The 23,050-nt window shown below is 36.3% G+C and overlaps 1 protein-coding gene and 1 long non-coding RNA gene across 3 annotated transcripts in view; one reads left to right on the forward strand and one right to left on the reverse strand.

Annotated features, from left to right (window-relative positions):
• RALYL (RALY RNA binding protein like) overlaps positions 1–23,050 on the reverse strand; it is a 374,061-nt gene that overhangs the window by 233,056 nt on the left and 117,955 nt on the right. The window lies entirely within an intron of this gene.
• On the forward strand, positions 14,182–21,483 carry LOC116787843. Its single transcript, XR_004357472.1, has 3 exons — positions 14,182–14,246; positions 16,004–16,084; positions 21,343–21,483. It is a non-coding gene; the product is annotated as an uncharacterized LOC116787843 (long non-coding RNA).

A 23,050-nucleotide genomic window follows, 5' to 3' on the forward strand; every position in this document is an offset into this window, starting at 1 on the left:
TATGTTTTTATTAATGGATTCAGATTATCCTAAAAACACCAGATCACTTCTCTCTTGGAAAGCTATATTGCTAGCTCATTTCTGACAGGAGGAAAAATGTTCAGATGTCTTCCCCAAAGGAAAAAACCATTTGTATACAACTTGACCTACCAGAAGTTTTGAAAATGATGGATTGTCTACTTGTCCTTGACCATAACCTCAGAATCCTGTCTCCAGTGGACACTTCAAAGCTCATAACAATAGCTCTTAAAGTAGATTTAGAAAAGAATAGCTAAAGAGTTGCTATTATTAGAACATGAGTTTAATTTTGCAGAAAGTTCAAGTACTGGATTCAATAGCCTGAAAAAGATGCTACATTACAGGGCCCAGATCATTGCCTCTGGCAGTCCTAGAATAAAAAAATATGTATAAAAAAAAAAAAATCATAGAATCATAGAATAAACTGGGTTGGAAAGGACCTCTGAAATCATCAAGTCCAACCCTTGATCCAACACTGCTGTGATTATTAGACCATGGCACTAAGCGCCACATCCAGTCTCATAAAAACCTCCAGGGATGGTGAATCCACCACCTCCCTGGGCAGCACATTCCAATGATAAATTACTCTCTTCATAAAAAATTTCTTCCCAATATCCAGTCTAAACCTCCCCTGGCACAGCTTAAGACCATACCCTCTTGTCCTACTGCTGGATGCCTGGGAAAAGAGATCGGGGCCCACCTGGCTACAACCTCCTTTCAGGTAGTCGTAGTGATGAGGTCTCCCCTGAGCTTCCTCTTCTCCAGGCTCTCAGCTCCCTCAGCCTCTCCTCACAGGACTTGTGCTCCAGTCCCTTTACCAGCCTCGTTGCTCTTCTCTGGACTTTCTCCAGCACCCCAATATCCTTCCTGAACTGAGGGGCCCAGAGCTGGACACGGTTTTATATCAATTATACCACCGAAAAATATTCAAATCACAGAATCTTAGATACACACAAGTTATTGGAAAATTATGACGTCTGAGTTATTGAAATTTTCCTCCCTTCATGAATCATTGGAAATCACAGATTTTTTTAACTAAAAATCTTACTGATTTTTTAGGTCTCATGGCTGAAAGGAAATACCTGCAATTGAAACTTTGGAAAAAGCAGCAGTTTAAAGCTTTGCTTTTAGAAAATGGCTATATTTTGAGTTTTGAAGTTGGGCAAAACTGCAGTTTTGCCTCACATTAATTAATTTTTCTAGTCCTGTATTAAATACTGCACACACATCATTTGTGAAAGTGGAGAACATTCAAGGTCTAACTCCTCTTTGGGATGATCTATAGAGATTTTTTTTTACTCTTTGACCTGTTGTATTCATAACTATACACAAAACATGCAGAAGATTCACCTCTCATCTAAAATTTCCAACCATCTGCTAAAACAGAAAGACCTATGACACTAGATAGTATTCAATTTACAATCTGTGGTTATTTCTAACTACCGGGAAGGTTTATCTGTTATTTTGAAAGGAAAAACCTACCAAGTTGTATTTCTGATGCATGTTTCCTGTGGCCTTTATGTTTCTTTCAAGTTTGCCTCTAAGACAACAGCAGTAGAATGGTAGTGGATGCTGCATAAAGCACTTCAACAGTCTGAAGTGTAAGGGGGAGCTTATAGCTGAAGAAAAAGTACACCCGTGTTTTCAAGCACTGATTCGGTTAATTAGAACATAGATTGGTTAAAAACCACCATATGCCAACTACAAAGCCCAGTTTTGAAGGCCTTGGGAAGAACTCTCTTCATCATCATTGTTATTATCATCATTATTATTGAAACCATGCAATAGAAAAGCATTTAGGTCAGCATAACAGAGCAGAAATTAACACAAGCTTTGGAGAAGTCAACCTGTTTACAAGGAGGACAACCCTGAAATCACACATGGCAGACATGACTGAACTCACAGCTAAAAGGCACACATGGATTTCTTCTCTGTGCCACACTTTGAGTAGTGTAAAATAGACATTTCAATAAGGGTAAGATGTCACTCATTTAATAATAACAAAATCACAAAGTAAGCAGGGAAGCGTAAATATTACAGGATAAGTTTCAAGTCTGTTACCTTTTTAACTGTTCTAACAATAATCATTACTCTCAGGCTGCTCAAGGAGTTGAAATAGCTGTAATCTTTCAGAAACAATTCAGTGAGTTAAATTTACCATTAAATAATAGACCAAGAATGTACAAATAGTTCATTGCATTATTTCGGCTGACTCCCTTTTGCTTTCCTTTGTATAAAGACAGCTCCCTTACCCCATCAGTATACCAAATTCTCAGAACTGTAAAAATTCAATCTCCCAGTCTCAATCCACACACACATATTGGTTTACACAGCTAGTAATTAATTTAGAGTGTAATAGCTCATTTGTAATCAATATAGTACCTTGCTCTTCCAGAAAAGTTGTGTAACTATTCACGATATATACTGTCAGCTACTCACATGAGCCAGCCATGTACCAGTGAGGATTGCAGAAAAATTGTTACAATTACTAAGAGATTAGTATCAACCACAATTCCTAATGCCTGTAAGTAGGTAGGTAGACGGACCCCCTCCTTTTCCTCCTCTTCTCAACTCCAGATAACATACGCTACTGCTTAATATTAAGCATGGAATATCAGAGTATTATTTGTTACTTGTATACGTTAACCTTTATTTCTTAATGTAATATTTTTTTGATCATAACACAGATGGATTTTTTAAGTACTAATTAGGGAGTGGGAGGGATCAGCTGAGTAAGGCATACTAGTGAGGATTCACAGAGCATTATTTTGGCATTAGGCCATAAATCTTTATACTGAAAGAAATAAAACCAATGAAGTAATGGTCTGAAAGCTTGAGATCAGCACAAATACCTTGGCTGAGTCAGAAATGAATATTCAGTAAAGAAGCAAACACTGAAGTCTTAACAGCTGAAACTAATTATTAGGAAGTTTTTGCTGTGGCTTAAGACAGTTTGTACCCTAAACTCTCAGTATTAGTAAACTAAGCAATATTTTTTCCAAGTTATATCCTTATAAATTAGGGCCTGATTATCTCATTTACTCTTCACATCAGAAATAAGATGATCTAAAACCCGTAAAAACCAGAATAGAACCCACTGATAATGAAACAAATTCATAAACATAAAATAACACAGATAAATGTCTGTGGTTTCTTTAAATCATGGTTTGAAAAGAACTTCTGAAACATGTGTAGAAGTGTCAAGTGCTTAAAAGTTTTGATGGGCTGTGTTTAGGTTTTTATTTTAGAAATAGCAAACTTCTTATAAACATACAAAATCATTTATGAAGATATAAAACAGCTGCAGGTATGTTTCAGTACTAAATAAACATCATAGAATAGGATTTCTGGATGTGTTTTCTCATTTTGTAATTAAAAATTAAAAGTATGTTTTCTACCTAATCAGAAATTTAAGGTATTTTTATATGTATGGATTTGAAGGCACATGAAATAGTTTAGTAACCCATTTGATTGAGTTGAATTGAATCAAGTTTCCAGAAGTGCAGTCTTAGAAACCCGTTAATTTCAAAGTATCCAAAGTTCTCTAAGTCCCGGATAAAACACAGATTGAGTCACATTTACAGAGTTCCATATGTAAGTCCTCCGTGTTTCTGTACTCCTTGATGTCATGTCAATGAACACTATCTTTAAGTCTGAGAAACTATTGCAGTGGTATTAGATTCCCTATTGTTTTTTGGATACTCTAAAACTGTTCACGATAATGACTTGCTATACATTGCCCCTGGCTCACGCATTTTTTCCTTTTACTGGGCATGCAACAGGATGAGTTTAAACACTGTACTGAATCATTCTTTCACTTGTTTGGACTTACAATACTTTTTACAATTCCCCCATAGTCCCTGAGCTGCATGCAGAGACTTTGATCATCTGCTCACAAGAGCACAGAGTACTTTAAAAGAAATGTTTATCAGGACATGATGGAGATAAATTTACTTTCTCCTAATTAACAAAAACTGAGTGGATGCACTAAACATTCACATTGAACAAAGCAAACCCTGGCCAATCTCAAAATTTCTATAGGGAGATTACTTTCTAATTCTCACTATTCTTTTAATTGAAACAACTGAAAGAAACATTCTCAGAAAGAATATACTTCATTGTCATTATTACGGCTTCTAGAAAAAACATGCAGTGGCATTTCTCAGTTGAAACTTCACAAAAATTTATTAGCATCTAGGAAATGAGCAATTAAACAAAGAAAACAAACATTTGAAACCAACAGGATTACCTAGGCACATGATTTCAAGGAATTCTAAAATATGAGTAATAAACACCCAGAATTTACATAACAGGCACTCATATTCTGGAAAGCTGGTTGCTCCCACAATGCATCAGGAGTTCTGCTTAAAACAGAACAAATGAATGCTAAGGTGTAAGTCTACTCTTTTTTAAGCATCACAGTTTAAAAAGGAAAAAAAAACCAAACAACAAACTATCAAGAAGCTAGTCCAGTATCCCAAGGATATTAAGAATGTTCCAGTTCCTGTTGTACCTGAGATATGAGCATTACCATCCTCTGGTGTTATTCCTGATCTTAAAAACTCCAGACACTAACCCACTTTAAATCTCAGCTGCTCATTTATTGCTGTTATTTTTCACTTGTTCAAGTCAACCTAAGATGCTAGACTACAGCTGAAGCACAGCTGACCTTCAGTCCTCCTCTCCAAGTGCTAAACATAACCACCACACTGTTCATAATTGCAGCAGATGGTTATAGGCTTAATATGCACATGTGAACTTTGTAAGGTCTGCTCTCATTTCCAAAGAAAAGATGTGGAAATGTATCATTCATTCAAGGTCATTGAAGCCTTTCCCTTGCTCTCCAACTTAAGGGGGAGAGGCAGCAGCGTTCAGGAGGGTGAGGATAAGAGAAAAGCTGGTTCCAGTATTTTGTTTCTTATTTATTTATTTTAAAGGCTACTCCACCTCTCCATCTATGACAACTGGTTTCTTAATTTCATCATAAGAATTTAATAATCGATAGTGATTACTAATGCTGCAGATAATTGTTGTGGTTTAACCCTGACTGGAAACTAAGTATCACATAGCTGCTCGTTAATTGTCCGCCCACTGCAAGTCGTATGGAGAGGAGAATTAGGGAAAATAAAAGAGGGCTTATGGGTTGAGATAAGAATAGTTTAATAATTGAAACAAAGTAGAATATACTAATAATACTAATGATGATGATGATAATTATAAAAATAACAATAATAAAAAAAAATAAGAGAGAGAGAGATGACCGATGCCCAGCCCATCCCAAGCAGCAATTGGCCCTTCCTGGACAACTATCCCCAGTGTATATACTGAACATTATGTTCTATGGTATGGAATATCCTTTTGGCCAGTTTAGCTCAGCTGTCCTGGCTGTGCTTCCATATGGCTTCTCATGCATCTGCTCACCTGCAGAGCACAGGAAACTGAAAAGTCCTTGATTTACAGTAAGAAATGCTCGCAACAGTTAATACATCACCGTATTATCAATATTATTCTCATCCTAAATTCAAAATACAGAATTGTACCAGCTATTAAGAAAAAAATTAACTCTATCCCAGCTGAAACTGGAATAATGGTCATCATTAATAATTGTCTCCACTTCTACTAAATGAAAAGTCCCTTTGATTTAGCACATGAAATGCAGCAGCTTAGTCTCAAACAGTTCAAGTTAGTTTTAAAAATCACACTACCTTTCTTCAAGTAGCTTTTATTTCCCACCTAACCACTTCTAAATATATTTTTTATTATTTCCTTTGTACATTAACTTTCTCGTCTCATGGACATATTGGAATATGAACCTGTGATTATATTAATGAATACAAATCACTCTCTACATTGGATAATGAGCATTATACTGACTATTGTAGCATGCCTCATCATTATAACAAATTATTAAATACCCAATTACTGTCAGTGTTAATGTATCTTGATTTTGTTCTCTATTTCAGTCCTATGTTATGAGAAACCTTGCTTGTATTTACTAGCATTTAGCAAATTTAAGAAATCAGAAGGAAAATTTAAAGCAGGTGGTTTTCTCAAATGTCATGACAATGCTAGTGTAAATGAAGACCTGTACAGCTGTGAAGTGCAATGGCATAAGCACGAGAAGCAGAGTCGTGGAAGTGGGTTTTTGTGATGTTGATTATATCAATGGCATATAAAGTGTGGTTATCACCTTTTCAACATTGGATAATTTAAGCTACTTCCGGGCAGGTTTTGAACTGCTGTATCAAAGATTTTCATAGGAAAAAACCCACTTATTAGATAAGTATATTCCTAATCCTGCAAAGTCATCAAATGCCTGGACAGATGACATCTTGTATATCTTTCTTTTTTTTTTTAATCCAATTTGGAACATCTGAAATCTCTTTATGGAATGAGTTAATAGTAAACAGCAGAATAATTGCCTCCAATTTCAATATAATCATCCTGTGAAAATAATAAATAAAAGGGGGGAAATGGGGGAAAACCTCTCACAAAAATATCCAATATCATGAGAGGAAGCCCTAATACATAGGAAGGAAAGAGGTTTTAAAGCCTAGGAGGAGAAGCTGTAAGAGGAACCCAAGGAAATTCTTCCCACTGAAGAAAAATATAAGTCAAAAGGTTCATACAAGCATGTTCAAAAGTTTGAAGTTGAAGAAAAATTTTATTTCTTTTCAGGTAAGGGAAAACCCAAATACGGACAGATTCTGTCATACATTGATATTTGTAGTGCAAAATCTAGGCATCCAGAAACAAAAGAAGATATAAGGAGACTTTGGAAATTATGAAGACAGAAAACACAAATATGAACTCAATAACCTCACAGTTTGTTCTTTGATCTATCATCTACAAAGTCTGCCTCATAACTCCACCTCTGGTGATGAGCCAAGCTAACATGTCTGCTCCAAAGAATCAAAATTTTCAAATCATAGAATCATTACAGTTGGAAAACACCTCCAAGGTAATTGAGTTCAACCTTTGACCGAATACCACCATTTAAACTAAACCACAGCACTAAGCGCCATGTCCAGTCATTTTTTGAACACTTCCATGGATGGTGACCCTACCACTTCCCTGGGCAGCCTGGGCAAATGAAGAATTTTTTCCTAATACCAATCTAAACCTCCCCTGGTGCAATGTGAGGCCATTTCTTCTTGTCCTGTTGCTTGTTGTCTGGAAGAAGAGCCTACCTACAATCTCTTTTCAGGTAGATGTAGAGACTAGAGTGATAATGTCTCTCTTGCACCTTCTTTTCTCCAGGCTAAACTCCAGCTCCCTCAACCACTCCTCATATGACTTACTCTGTAGACCCTAATGTTGATGTGACAGCTGAAAATAAGAACAGGATGATGACAGAAGAGAGAAAATAAAAGAACCCACACGCCCAGAAGGTAAACAAAAATGTCTGAGAAGCCCATTACACAATGTGACTTTTTCTTTTGATCCTCTGGCTGGTAGATACATAGCAGTGATGAAGAACCTTCAACCAGCACACTTGAGTGAAAGTTTCAATGTCATTGTGAAGTACTCACAATTGCATGGGTATATGGTCTTTGCAGCTACTGCCTTGAGCTCCAAGTACAGCAGAATTCTTTACACAAAGCTATCCTTTACATTAGACTATGATTGGACTATGGAGGAGACTGTGATTGGATTATGAAGGAGACTATGATCGAACTATGAAGGAGACTATGATCCTCGTTTCAAGGAGGATTTTTCTTGCTTAAATATTAAACCACATAGTGAATATGTTGCATCAGCCATCATATGTCTGTGGAAGCTGTCACTAACAACCCTGATAGACTTTCAGACTTAAGTTTTCTTTGAACTCTACTGTCCCTCAAGTTCTGCTGCTCCTGAAGGCTTTACCGTCCTATCATCTGACATTTTCAAGGCTGATATAATAGCCATGACAACCTAAATGGACATTGAAAGTGTATAAGTTCAGCTTCTAGCAGTTAAGAGTACGAAGAGCTCACATGTTAGATGAACTTCTGCCACCCTCTGCCACAACCAATGCCTTACGCAGAATTTTTGCTCATCTTCAGCTGAACCTAGCAGCAATCAGTTTTGAGACAGTGTCAAAGGAAAGGAATTTTGGATTTGTCTTTCAGAAGTAATGCAAACACTTTCGCCTTGGCTCTCCAGAACATAAACACATACTTTTTTTTTTAAGGTTGATAAACAGACCTAAGATGAAGGATGCTGGGAGAATAGGCAACTATTTAAGTTTGGCTGTGCCACTCACCTAATTGGGATGGGAATGGAACTCTATTACAAAATTTTTCATAGTTCTAGTACCCTGGCAAAAATAAAAAGCATTTAGCATTAAATTTAAATGACCTATGACCACAAACCAAATTGGAGGGCTTCTGTAATGGTCAGTGTATTGTGTTTAAGTGGTAAGTTTTTGTTAGTGGGAGGGGGCTGCAAGGGTCCCTTCTGTGAGAAGGCATCAGAAGCTGTTCCCATGTTGGACAGACATAGTTCCAGATGGCCCTGAGACGGATGAGAAGAAGGGAGAGGGTGGAAGTATGATGCTTTTATTTGTTCATATTTCTCATTATTCTACTATGTTATTAATTTGCGATACATTAATTTAGTCTTCCCCATACCAAGCCTGTTTTCCCTGTAATGATTATCTCCTTGTCCTTATCCCAACAGACAAGCTTTTCGTCATATTTTCTCCCCCTGTCCTTTTGATGTAGGGAGACTGATAGAGCCTGTTGATGGGTACCTTACAACCAGTCAAAGTCAGCCCACCACAATCAACCACTTCAACAAAGGACTTCTTAAAACAAGATCAAATTAATGAAAAAAAGTTATTCATTTTAATATAAAAATATCTGTACCAGAGAAAATTCAGTTTCCTAAGAAGTTTGATAGAGAATAAACAATTAAATATTTAAAATTGGCAGATGATCTACCCCCAGGAATGTGTGAAAAGACTCAAGGTAGCTATTAACTCACATTCTGAATGCCAGGTAAAGCAGCAATGTGTCATAACGGAGCTTTGGTCATCTCAACAACATTGCTATTTAATAGATTACTGAAGAATCTAGAGCAAAGTTGTCTGCAAACAGTTACATGAGAAAATGGAGTTAAGGGTAGAAAAACATGTTTTAGCTGGGTGATAAATTTGGGATTGGCTGAACCCACATGCTAGAGTAGAAATCTCCCTACAGGAAAATATTGGAAGAATTAGACTCTTGTTCACACTGGACTTGAACCAAAAAATGCTTTGAGTGAAAATAAAAATAAATGAACACATAAATTTTTGTTTTGTTGTGTGTATATTCCTGAAGAGGTGAACTCTAGATGAACTTCCTACAAAGTTGAAGTTCTGGTAGTGGTTATATAGTGGTAACATGTATCTGGGGAATGGAGGGGCAGAAATAAGTGCTGATGACTTGGACTGATGGAACATGAGGTTATGAGACCATGAAATAGCAACAAAGATATTACTAATGAGATTTTACAGTGTTTAAGGTACAGTATATTGGGACTATCACAGTACTGTCTCCCCAGATGGGCTTTCTTATCCCTTCACTTGTGAAAGTCCTGATACTCTTGTGATGGCGTACCAGGAAATTTCAGAAGCTAAATCAAGCTCTCCTCTTTTAGTGATTTGACCTCTTGATCATATCTTTCTGAAACAGCTCATTGCTTCGTGAACCAAACCCACTGTCTGTAAAGCAAAACCCAGAAATGGCTGAGTGAGATCAGTAAAAAGCATAGGACTATAGCAGCTCCCACTTTGGTGAATTTGTGCCATACCTTGTACCCCGCATTTCTCACAGACCAAAGTAGCGAGAAAGCCTGTGACACTATTCCTTTTGCCACACAAAGTAATCTTAAAAGACTCTAAATTGGACCTAGAAACCTTCCTGGGTGAAAGTTGCTCATCATTAGTGGCACCATGTGCTTGGATATTTTATAATAGAATTATGTCATAAGCAGGGTGAGATTTCTCCACAGTGCTGTCACTAATAGCTGTGACTCTCAGTGATATTTTTAAACTCCTCAAGTGATATAGCTCCAATCCTTTTAGAGACTTCATTTTTCATGAAGTCTAGCATCTTAGCACTTCAACAGGCCATAAAATATCTTTATGAAGTTTGGCAACAGTGTTATGCGCAAACTGAAAGCTAGAGAGTTACACTTTGTCAGATTCAGTGATGTGGCAGATTTATGGATAGAAGGGAAAAAAGGACAACTGCTAGCTTCCTATCCATATAATATTGTTTATTAAATAATATAAACACATGTGCATAAAGTCCCCTCACTAGCCAGCTTGTTCTCTGATTCAGAGGAAAAATAAAATCTACATATATGTACTTCTTGTTCCCACAATAATATCTCAATTCATCCCATATGTTCTCGCCCCTTTGTCATACACGACAAAAGGTGGTAATATAGGCACAATACACGTTTATGAGTTCTAACCCCTCCCAATATACTTGGTTTATTTCATTGTCATTTTTAAAACCTTTAAATAAGCATATCTGTGCTACAATTTATCATAGTCAAGAGATAGGGAAGACATTAATATATGCAAAAAGTAACCTAATCTGAAGTACATCAGGTTCCACCTTGCTTCTATATTGCAAGGTCCTAATAAAATTGTTTTATTGATTTATACCACTGGTTTGGCTATTGCAGTAGCCAAGACCAGCTAATAGCAGAGGTTTCTGAAACAGATTAAAGTACGTCATTATAGTAGGACACTCATACTTCCATTGAATTATTTCAGAAATTACTCTAGTTGGACATACTTTCAGTACCCCCAAGTGTGTGCCATGTCTTTAATATGGAAGATTTATTGATCAGACAAATATATTGCAAAGGAAAAATTCAGTTTAAAAGAAATTACTGTCTAAAATGAAAATTATGGATCTCATTTTCTCCCTCTCCCCTGTAAACAGAAAGTCACAGAACGGTCAAGTGTGGAAGGCACCTCTGGAGGACATCTTGTCCAAGAGCCTAATGTCAAATCATTAAAAAGTGAAAAAGAAGGGGTTTTTCCTTCCCTATATGTTTTCTTTCTTCTTTATATCTTTTCCCTATATATTTTCTTCCTCATCTCTCTTCTCTCCCACGAAGAGAAAAAACACCCAAAAATTAGTAGCAACTTTTCTTATTCTGTCTTAGAGAAAGTGAAATATTTCTCTAATACATACCATGACTCCATAACAATTTAAGTCCAAGGACCTTGTTTTTGTTCCTCTTCTTGTGCAAGTAGTCTTCATATTTGTTATGATTGTTTCAGTAACCTCCATGCTGACTACGAATTATCAGTAAAAAAAGTGATATTTTTCCAATACCTTTCTAAATCCTTTGATTATTTCTGCTTAATAGAATTCATCCTTCAAATATACTGAGCTTCTTTAGGATCAATAAAATGAAGATAAAAACATAAGAACTGGATTTTATATTAATTTCCCTCTTCCTGCTCTAGAACTGGCTCGTCATAGAAATGGGAAATAAACAAAAATACCTAAGGCTTTAGTTATATTCATTCTGTGAAAATTAGGTAATTTGTTAATACCATTTTATTACATTGATTTCTTTCTACTCTGTACTGTATAGCAAGGCTGAGAGCAGACAAGAGTTTTGTATTCCTATAGATGAATAAATATACAGTGTATATATTTATATGATTAATCTTATTGCATGGATAAGATGACACAACTGTATAAAAAGATTTTAGGATAGGACTTTAATTCCACAATACTTTTTTATTTAGTTTAAATGCAGAGGGTAAAAGTGCAAAATGCCTGGGAAAAATAATTAATTCCTTGCATCTATGGTCCAGACATTACACAGAAGGTATGCAAGAGAGATTTATGCTGAAATTTATCCTCTCTCTCAGTACAGTCAGACATCTGACTGTAGGGGTTTTTTCTTTCAGTTTTGTTGTTGTTGTTGTTTTCTGCAAAAGGACTTGGAACCATGAATTACCAAAAAACAACAATTTCTTAGAAACATTTTGCAGTAATAGATTTTTTCAATTATGCTTGATGAATAGTAAGATGCTTATTTTTAAATAAAAAGCATTGAAGTGTCAGGAAATTGATCATTTATTTGGAATGGGATAATTGATTTTTTTTTTATTCTGTCTGAATAGTTTGCTAATTTTCTTTTTCATTATGTGTCTGTGATGATACACAAACTTTTTTTAAGTTAAGAAAAACTATATCTTTCCTCCTTCTGTTAGTGCAGGCTATAACAATAAAAAAGAGTAGAGCTTTTATTTGAAAATTTGCCACAGGAAAATGTGGCTCTGCCAGTAATTTTAAGTTTTCAGTGGTTGCAGGTTTCAGACTTCTGTAATTTACACACAACCTTATTAGGCTGGTCTAGTTTAATAGACTTTAACATTTTGAAGGTTGCATTTTCCTCATCAATGACTCATGGTCAAGTGAAAGACCTAAGAGAGATCAATAAGGACATTTGTGTTTCTCTGCATTTTTCATGGAAGATGTGGGGATTTTTTAAATTAGTCTAAAGAAATAAAAATGCACCAGTGACTACAGGTATTTAGAATAGCTTTCTTAGCATACTTGAAAAGTAAATCTCGAAGTCAAATGTTCACCAGCTTCTATTCATTTGGAGAAAGAAACAATTGCATCAACCTCTTTGTAAGCTATATATGCTCAAGACTCTCAAGGTAACAAGCAGAACAGCAGCCATAGCTGTTTGTTCTTCAGCCTATATTGTGTTTTATGATGATCATCATGGTTATTGGTTTTGCACTGCATTATAATTCTAAGCAAATAGTTTGAGAACTGATTATAGAGATACAAGCTTTCTAAAGTATCTATTCTTGAAATACCCATTCACATAATAGAAGATAGTTTGGTTGTTAAGGTACTAAATTCTGCAGGAAAAAGTCCCTGCACATCAGAAAAAGCAATCATTTCTAGTTGAATGGAATCCCATGATCTAAAAATGTGCAAACGTGAATTGTCATAAGTACAGATAGGGGAATCAATAGAGGCTACCAGTCAATACACAACAAAATATCAGGCACAGTTTACTTCCTGACTCAGTTTGAAAGGTAAACATATCAAAGCATCGATGATGCCCTTCACAATGATATTTAAGCAAGCATTGCATTTTTGGCAGTATAGAAAAAGGGCTATACCCTGTGCTAGCTTCCCTATGCCTGCTCTGAAGGACGGCTTTGTCACTGCCGGACACCGATTCTGGCAGGCAGCGATGTTGAGGATCCCCTCCCTGGGAAAAATACTCTCATCACTCACTGGTCTGTACAGTCTTGCAGACACTCACTCTATGACATTTGTGCTATTGACATCCAAACAAGAGTATGAAAAATTTTTATTGCCTGTGGCCTCCTAACAGCTCACTCTGCCTAAAAATCTGTGTCTAATAGGTGAGTAATTAAGTTCTATTTTCCTAATGGTTACATGTTCAGGCTATGGCTTGATTGATCATGGTAGGACAGTCTGTGAGGGGTCATCCAAAAAAATGGCCATAATATCTCATTGGTTAAAATGTCATTAACCAGCAATGCGTTGTACAAATGTCTAAGAATGATATTTAATTTCATCTGTCCTTTGTGGCCACCAAATCATGTAGAATTTATGGAGCAGCACTCATGTCATACTTGATCAATTACCTCAGAACAAATATGAAAGTATAATGGGTCATTTTCATAGAATAACTCAAAATACCACTATTATAAAAAGAAATCTATTAATCGTATGTATTTTCTCATTTTATGAGACTGTACCACTTAAAAGCTACATCCCAACTTCTCTAGATCAGCCTAAAAATTTACTTCCTTCACTACAATGATGAGCAGTCTGGGGGAAGCAGTTTTGTGCACATAGTAACTTGTTCCTGGAAGCTTCTACTGTGACAGAGGAAAAAATTGTTCACACAGATCCAAAAAGATCTGTTTCTGTATAAGGAAGACACTGAAATACAGATGAGGTATGATCTCACTCAGAAGTACTCGTTTTACTGCTACTTAACCACGCCTGCAGGTCTACAGGTTTGCCTTGTAACTGCAGCACTTCAGTCAGAAGCTTTTATAGTAGACAGAATATCTCCAATCTCCTTGTCAGAGAACTCTCAGATGTCATAAAGTCCAAGTGGCTCCCAGGTAGCAGAAATAGATTTCTGCTAACATAGACAGCTCAATGCCTGTGTGGTTGTTATAAAAGCATAGCAAGAAGCTTTTAGAATCAGAAAAGCTTCAGGTACATGTGATACCATTCCCCAGTTACCATTTTACCTCCAAAAGGTGTTTGAATGAGTTGCTCTGAGAGACACAGCTGAAAGGAATATCTGGGATAATTTATCAGCCCCAAATTGACAGTTTATACCAATACTGACTGCTGGTATTTCTGGAGAGTTTTATCTTCTCTGAAAAAAAGGTGCTGTGAATGGAGGAGAAAAAAGATGATTAAAAATTCAGAACCAGGGTTGTGTATGTAATTTTTTACATTTTGGATTGAAGAAAGTCTGTAATTAATTTTTAAAGCTTTAATCTGCACAGTTGAAACATACAGTGAAAGCAAGTTAGCCACACTGAACAAAGTGGCTTATCATCAACGCTGAAAGTTCTGAGAAAGCCACTGTGCAAGTCAAAGGACTATCCATTCTAACAGCTTACAGTTTGATAGTCCAAGGTCATCTGTCCTAAAATGAGAAATAGATATAGGTAGTTTTAAAAACAAGCAGGACAATTATGAGATATTGGAAGAAATAGCCTGCAGCTATAAGGCCTTGGACTGTCAGTTCATTAGATTTCAAAGTGTCATAGGCAGCCAGGATCAATACTTGAGTGATAGACCACCATGGAAAACTATTTGGATGTTTCAAAAGTATACTGGAGTTTCAACAAGCAGTTTAGAGTCTCCAGATTAGATTTTACAACAACATATTCTAAAGCACAACATACCATGATTTAAAACATTTCTCTCATATTTTACCCTCCTCAGTAAGTGACCATACCACTTTCTTCCATTCCAAAGATAATTAACATCAATAGCTGTCTTTAGATAACTTGAAAATGATATTTTATACTTAACCTCAGGCACTGACAGAATTCAGATCTAATGTCTTAAGAGGACTGAAAGAAATTAATACCATTGATATTAAGAAATTAATACCATTGGGAAGGTTTAGATTCCCAGGAGAAGTAATTTTTGCTTCAACTTTCCCAAGAACAATCAGTATTTAAAAAATCATGTAAGAAAATAGTCTTAGATAAAAAATAATAATTTAAACAATTTGTTTGGACTTAAGGTCATGTTTTAATTTCCAGAAGCTTGAACTTACAGAGTCTTAATTACTCTAGCAAGCCCATAGGGACAGAAACTATGCTTTTCCGCCCCTTTTTTTTAATTTTGGCATCTAAATACATGATGGCAAAGATAACAAACAGTAAAGATGACAGACTACTAAGAAAGAACTGTCACTCTTAAACAACAGCTTATTGTAAAGTAGATGCAATTGCCACATAATGGGGGACAGATTGCTTGAATACAGCAGCTTACACTCGACTCAGGTTCAGTAAAAATCATAAAGAAGTAAATTTATTGTTTGCCCTTCACCAATTAAAATTGTATGTTTAACATAATAAATGTAAGGCAAGGAAGTGTATCTCACCATGAATACTTATGTAGGTTATTGCACACAAAATTTAAGATGTAAGTTTGGCACACTTTTCCAGGAATGAATAACTTTTAATTTTATAAGGCTTCAACTAGAGACGGCTCTTATCTAGGGTAGAGAGGTTTCAACACCCCGCTAAAACTTCATAAACCGTGATAAAATTCATTCTGCAGAATGATAAAGAATGGCCACTACCTTGAAAGGACCTTGCACATTTCTTCGACTGGTCTTCAGAAGTAATTGTGAAATGGAAGTGTCACAACATGCAACAAGATTTGAATTTCCATATAAACCTGAGCACTTGCCTTCAGTGGTAATTTCCCTGCCTATATCCAAGCCTGCAGGAAATCAGGGCTAGCCAGAAAGAAATATACAGGAGAAAGCTACAAAATATGGAACATTTTTCATCCTTACCCAGGTATGGTACTTATTCTTCTGTAGCTAGTTTTAGCTTGATAATGAATAACATATGGTGTTCCTTTTTTGTACAATATTGATCTGTTAAACTTCCATTGCATTACACATATATGCATACTCACATCTACCATAAAATTTTCTGTTGATATATCTACCAGCTAAAAAGTATCAAAGCTGCCACTGGCCTGAACACAAATCATTAATTTCATTGTTCTACCAAACAACTATAAGGAAGTAAATCAGATGCTTTGAGCTAACTTAGTTAACATGACAATGCTGAGTTTTTTTATGAGCAACATGATATAGTGTAATACAAGAAGACAGAAAACACAAATTATAAAATACTGATTACTGGCTGATAAAAAATATGTAAATACTCTCTTCATGTTGACAGTCCGTAAAACTGCCTGATAGCTAACTGCAAGATGAAGCTTAGGTATCAGATATTTGATATATGACAAAGTTTCTTAAATTCTTCTGATCTGATCTGTATAATGATCCCCCCAAGGTTGCAGGCTTTACACCTGACAGATCATTGTTTTATAGTTTAATACATTTTCTTCCAACAAAGTTGTGCATAAACAAGTGTTTTAGCAATTAAACAAATGTTGCAGGGGCACGTAATGGTACCCATACCTCATTTCTATGGGCTTGGTTATCTATATAATAGAGTTAATTGCTCCCACAGTGAGGGACAGAATGGACTTCTGCCAGACCTATTGAAATGAGCCTTCTTCTGTGTGTGGCCAGCATGAAAAAGAAACAAATATGCTGTGCACCTACAGAAACTGTTGGAACTGCTCTGTCCCCTAGAAAGGGTGAAATATCAACAGTGGCACATCTGGCCCCTCACAGCAGGTTGAAAGATTAATTAAGTTTATGAAAGGTAGGGCCCTCTGACTAAAATCTATGGGTTTTGTGACAAATTTATTGGACTTAAGAAGCTGTCAATCTCATGCAGACATTTTTCCCTTCTGTGAAGCAGAAACTAGCTGCAAACACGAACGACACCAAAAGACAGTACACATGGGTAAGGGAAGCTGAGTCTGGAATTCTGAATAAATCATAGCTCCTTGAACAACAGGCATACTGATTTTAGCAGCTTCGTTGAGTAGCTATAGATAGAGTTAGACAAGCTGTTTCTTACAACAGCAGTAAGGAACTGGACTTGATTAGCTCAAACTCCTTTGATTTTGGTGTTCTAAGCTGCCAAACTCTGCAGAAATTATTTTTAATAATAAACTAAGAAAACAAAAAGAGGAATCTAATAATCTAACATAAATTTCAAGCGAAAAAGGAACTGAGACAAGTGCCAGACACCTCTGTTCAACAGCATCAGGTAATTGGAATCTTCTGTAGCAATGTGGGGATTTCAGAGGAATTTCATCAGGTTGAAAAGTTTCATCAAGAAAATGAGAGGAGTGTTAGTACTTAAGCAAGAAGGGTAGCTTCCATTACTTGAAACAGAAACACAATGAACATTTTACATTGTTCCAGTGAAAAAAAATATTGTTATTGCTAAGATGAAATCCTGTTAACCATATACTTCAGGAAATTGGGAAAATTAACACTTAAACTCAATTACAGCATATGGGAGTACGAGTTCTTCGATTTAAATGCTTCAGTAACAGAAGACAAAGAAGGCTGTAGAAAAAAAAAGAGAAGTGTCTAAATAAATGAATGAGTAATGATATTAAACTGCTTGAGTAGAAACCATTAGTGAACAGACAGTTATCAAGGCATCTATCTCTAGCTTAAGTTTATATTAGATGGTACGGAGCTGGCAACATAAAACATCAGTGATTTCTTGAGTTTCAGTAAAAAACCAGCAGCAGTTTACGCAATGGCAACCTGTTTCTCAGCAAGCTTGCTCAGAAACTACCAGCCACTAACTATCCGTTAACAATGAAATAGCAGCCACAGGTTCCCAGACAAATAGAAACTACTCTGCTGAACATAAATTAAAGGATATAAATAATATGTATTTGTTTATATGTGAATATATGCATTTCTTTACATAAATATATACACATGCATACATTTCAGAGATCATGTTAACATGCTGTTCCTTAATCTGAGCATATAAAAAAAGAGAAATAATTTGAGGGTGATGTTTTCTCTTCTGAGCTTGTACTGTGTGGATAAGCCTGTTGATTCAAATGAGTGTGGCCTGAGTGTCTCATTGAAAGCTGGAGGGCTGCAGTAGTGCAGTAGTATGATGCTTACATAAAACATTTTTTCATTATACCAATCAACTTTTATTACTGAACAAAATCAGTTCAGTTGCAAAAAGCATCTAGTGTGTCAGCAAAATAATTTTCTATTCAGCCTTTAAGTTTTTCAAAGAAAGGGCAGTCAACTTGTTTCTTGCCAGCAAATCAAAATGAAAACCATTACAATTTTACAGCAGTTTCAAAGTGCCATAAAAGATTTTAAACAAAGTCCCTGAAATCTGGGGCTTTTTTGTGTTGTTAAAACAGGCTTATGTAATATGAGAAGTATGAGCTTAGCAAGCAGCAATATTCTAGTGGACTGTAGAACACTGAGGACTCCAAAGGCATTGGTGTAGCAAGTCTACTCTCAATTTCTAGATACATAAATAGTTAACTCTAAAGATTGTTATGTGACAACAAAATTAAAATTTTTGATCTCTATTTCCAGTAACAATGGACCACCAAGAATAAAAAGTAAGTTCTTTTAACTGATAACTGTCTAAAAGTTGCAGGAAGGAGAGCAGTAGAGATAAAGTCTGTGAACCTCTTCATTAGTATCACTATGCTATGGACTGGAAAAAGGGATACCAGTGCTTTGCAAACTGCTGAAAGGCAGTGTAGACAGGACATATGCCCTATACTAAAATGCAACTCAGCACAAGATTACTCCATAGTGTGTACTAAAGTATGGTGCAGAGAAGCCCAGTGATGATAGGTGAGATAGTCTCTGGGGAGCCATCCTTTCTTGTACAGTGATGCTCACTCACATCCAGAACAGCACAGCAGCCTTAGGACCATACACAACCAAATTAAAGGATGACCTCTATCAGTAGAATTTATCAGTAGAACTTGGGAATGGTACTGCGCTGAGGAAAAAAACCACTCCTTAACCAGGAGGGTCTTTTAACTGATGTTGCATGACTGCACAGTCCATTGATGGAATTTTGCTTTCTGATGATTTTTCCAATTGGTTTTAGTTGAGCTTTCCTCTACTGAACACTGTCAACGGAAAGCTACGGCAACAATGGTTAGTGCAATTCCTCAATACAGAAAAAAGAAATTTTCAGGCAGAGTGACTCTATGTATAACACAGTCTGTACTGCGTTCAGCTTTTACACTTACAAGATGGAAAAATGGAAAGATATTAAATTTAACTTGCCATGTATAAGGACTTGCTCTTGACCTGACAAACATTTCCAAGTGACATCAGTAGGGTACACTGTAGTACATAGAAGAGTGCTGTGTGAAACTAAAATGGACAATTTTTCTTTTGTCTAAGAAACATCTATGAAAGTGATGAGTAGGAGTGGGACTCCCAGCTGAACACTTGATAAACATTTAATCAATGACAGTTAAAGGATGTGAAAAACTCTCCATTGCTAGATGTATTGTTTCCTGTAGATTGATCTAAGATGGCTTTTAATCACAGCTTACTCAGCTGTATAGAGGGATAACTGAGGAAGTAATTCTGTGAGCTGTTTATAGGACCATACCAGAAATACTAGTAGTCCCTTTGACATTCAAGTCCGTGAATTTCTGGAAGAGATCTTAAAATGTGAGAGTGGCATGCTCATTTTTCTTTTCCATAGAGAAAGGTTGTCCTGGCCATGAAATCCACATAGTTTTGCTGCACCAGGAGCAGGGTTTATAGCCCTCACAGGGGATGTAATGGTAACAAGAATTGAAAGCACTGCATGGGATGAGATATGGTTGAAAAGACAATGCTCAGAAGAATGCAGGTTGACAGAAAGGAGCCAAGAGGAAAAATAGGATTTGATGAGGCTGATGTGACACAAGGGAAACATAAGCAGCCAGGAAAGCCTTGTGGGCCAAATTAAATTAGTGTCATCAAGCTAGTCTAGGTACATAGGTCTCAGTGTACTCTATGGGGCCAAAAAGATAAAATTAAAATGATGGGGGAATAGGAAAAGCAGCTTTTGTATGAGTAAAGTAGTTTTAGAACTAAAATTACATGCAGAAAAAATGATAAAAAAAAAGAAAATCTACCTACTGTTAGGTAGATTCACATGACCCACAATATAAATGAGCAAATTTATGTCTCTAGACCATTGTAGTTTTTCTCTAAGTAAAAGATTCAGTATCACTTGTGTGTTTTTCCAAAGAGCTAGTCTGTGCACAGGCAGGGATTTGAATAATTTACAGTGGAATGTCATTAATCCTACCATTCCAGGACCTCATCAAAGTACAGATTAATGAGAGGTCTTATAATTTCATTGTGGTACTGCTAGAACAAGCAATCACTCTGCCCCTAAATTATTATACTTCCTTAGTGAGCATGAGTACTTTAATGAAAATAACAACTTAGGATAGCTTTATAGGAAAAGAAGCTCTTTAGCAGAGATCACAGTGACTTAAATTTGGGCTACAATCATTTATGTTCTATTGTATGAAAGTTAAGAATAGACAAATAAATAAATCTGGCAACACTGTCCTCAATGATGTCCTACCTTTTCAGGATTCTCTGTTCCACAGACTAAAGAATTGAAAGTATGACCTGCATTTCTTCAAAGTGAGTGGTAACACCTTGGTCTGAATGAATCTAGCTCTTCTCCTTCCACTCAAGCTCTCTGGCATGGCAGAGATTTCCCAACATCACTGCACCATCAGGGGTTTGGAGCACAGAAACAGGTTGTTACCAGCATATCCAGCTGAACTGGGGTTACTGTCAGTTCACAGGTAGTAACTGGTTGCTTCATAACACTGATTCCATTGCTGCATATTAGCAAGGGAAGCATCAGCCAGAGCATGCAGACTGTGATGCCTGGCAGGAAAAGAATGTGATTTTAGTAGACTTCATTAATGCTAACAACTCCACCTGTAAAAGCACTGTAAATTCAACTGACTGCACAATCGTACTGTCTGAATAAATCTCTATAATACTATATATAGCAATATGCAATAAACAAAATGGTCACTGGTGGTTGAAATGTTTACCCAGCCAGTGGAAGAACAGAAACTGAAATTCAATGAACTGACAACCTACAGTATGCATAGTTTCTGAGCTGATCCTTTGTATGTACACTAGATGCCCAGACAAAAGAAGATAATCAGCATTTAAAAGAGTTTGCTTTGCTGTGCTGAGATTGACTACTTGAATGTAGATCTATGGTGAAAACAGACACATGGAAACAGCTACTCTTTTGTTCCAATGAGGTAACACTAACATGATACCATGCAGTGAAGGAAAATGAGTGAAGGAAACTAAGAATAGACATCATCCTTTGGTGCGGGATCCAGATAATGCTGGCCTGTTCAGCCTGCTACTAGGACGTGCCAGTATTTCTATTTACATGAGCAGAATTACTAAAATTAATTTTGCTAAAATTTCATCTCTTCTAGATGATTGAAGCTAAAGCTCAGCTCAGTGACATCACTACAACTTTGAAGAAAAACATTAAGAATTGTATTCGGGGAGATATATAAAATTCTAGGAAAAAAAAAATGATGATTAATAACATGATGACAGGGTTAACTGAAAAAGGAAACTTTCAAGCTTGTAAAACCAAAAATGTTCTGTTAACTCAGAAGTGGATTAGAGTGTTCAAAGTGCTTCAGGACTCGACACCATGTAAAGGCTGATTTATACTCCAGGCATCATAATGCCTACCTACTTTGGAATGACAAATAGCACCGTGCTGAGATCTCGATGGCAGCCCCAGAGCACTAACGACAAATGTCTTCCATCTTAATAGCTGAGCCTCTGCAATTCTCCTCACTTAAAATTCTGAGCATTTAACTCTTCTCGTTGCATCTAAATCCAGATACAAAAACCTTCAAATCAAACTATTTACCTCAAGTGAAATCTACCCTGAATAATTCATAAGCAACAAGGAGGCTGAAAGTGAAGGAGCTGAAGAGTGTTTTAATGAAATCTAGAGTTTAAAATATAATGGTATAAAAACTATTATGGATCTTTTCTAACCTTATAAGAAAGATTATTGGTCTCTGTAACAGTGAAAGAACCCAGTGAGCAGAAAAAGAAACACAGTTCAGATGTCTTGTTGTCAGTGACCGATGCTGCTAACAGAATCACACAGATTACTGCAGAGAAAGGGTTGCTATTTGAAGCAATTCCTGATGAAGGAGCTGAAGTGTTCAGATTGATTCTTATTCATCCTGCCCCTGTGAAGGAGTATTGATCCTTAAAATAGCTATAATAAACTGCAATTCAATTACAATAAAGTGTGGAAGTCAGGAAAATTCACAGAAATGCTGGACTAGTGTTACAATGACACTTAACTAACAAAAATTTTTGACTCTTAAAGACCAGGCAAAAAAATCACTTATTATGTTATTTCACCATGAGGATAGAGGTTTTATATTTTCCTGTTTCAGCAAATCCTCTTTATAAGATAGATACTATAAAATGCATGGTTGATTTGTCTGGGATATCAGGGACAAGTCAGCACTGCCACCAAATAGAATTTGCTTTATAAGCCAGTTGCTGACTTATTTTGAATTTAGTTCATCTTAACCACGTATCCACAAATGTGAAGAGGAGAGAGAGAGAGGGAAAGAGAGAAAGAGAGAGAGAGAGGGAGAGAGAGAGAGGGAGGGAAAGAGAGAGAGAGAGACAGAGGTTGTGGACTAAAAAAACCCAGCAATAGCCTTACCTTTCAGAAATTCAGGGAAATTGGTGTCTTCAACCAAAATTCTACAGTGCTGGTAAATAATAACCTCATTCCTCTGTGTTACAGATTATCAACAAAGGTGCACAGGCAGTCTAATTACTT

Source organism: Chiroxiphia lanceolata, chromosome 1 (genome assembly GCF_009829145.1).
Source record: "Chiroxiphia lanceolata isolate bChiLan1 chromosome 1, bChiLan1.pri, whole genome shotgun sequence".
NCBI lineage: Eukaryota > Metazoa > Chordata > Aves > Passeriformes > Pipridae > Chiroxiphia > Chiroxiphia lanceolata.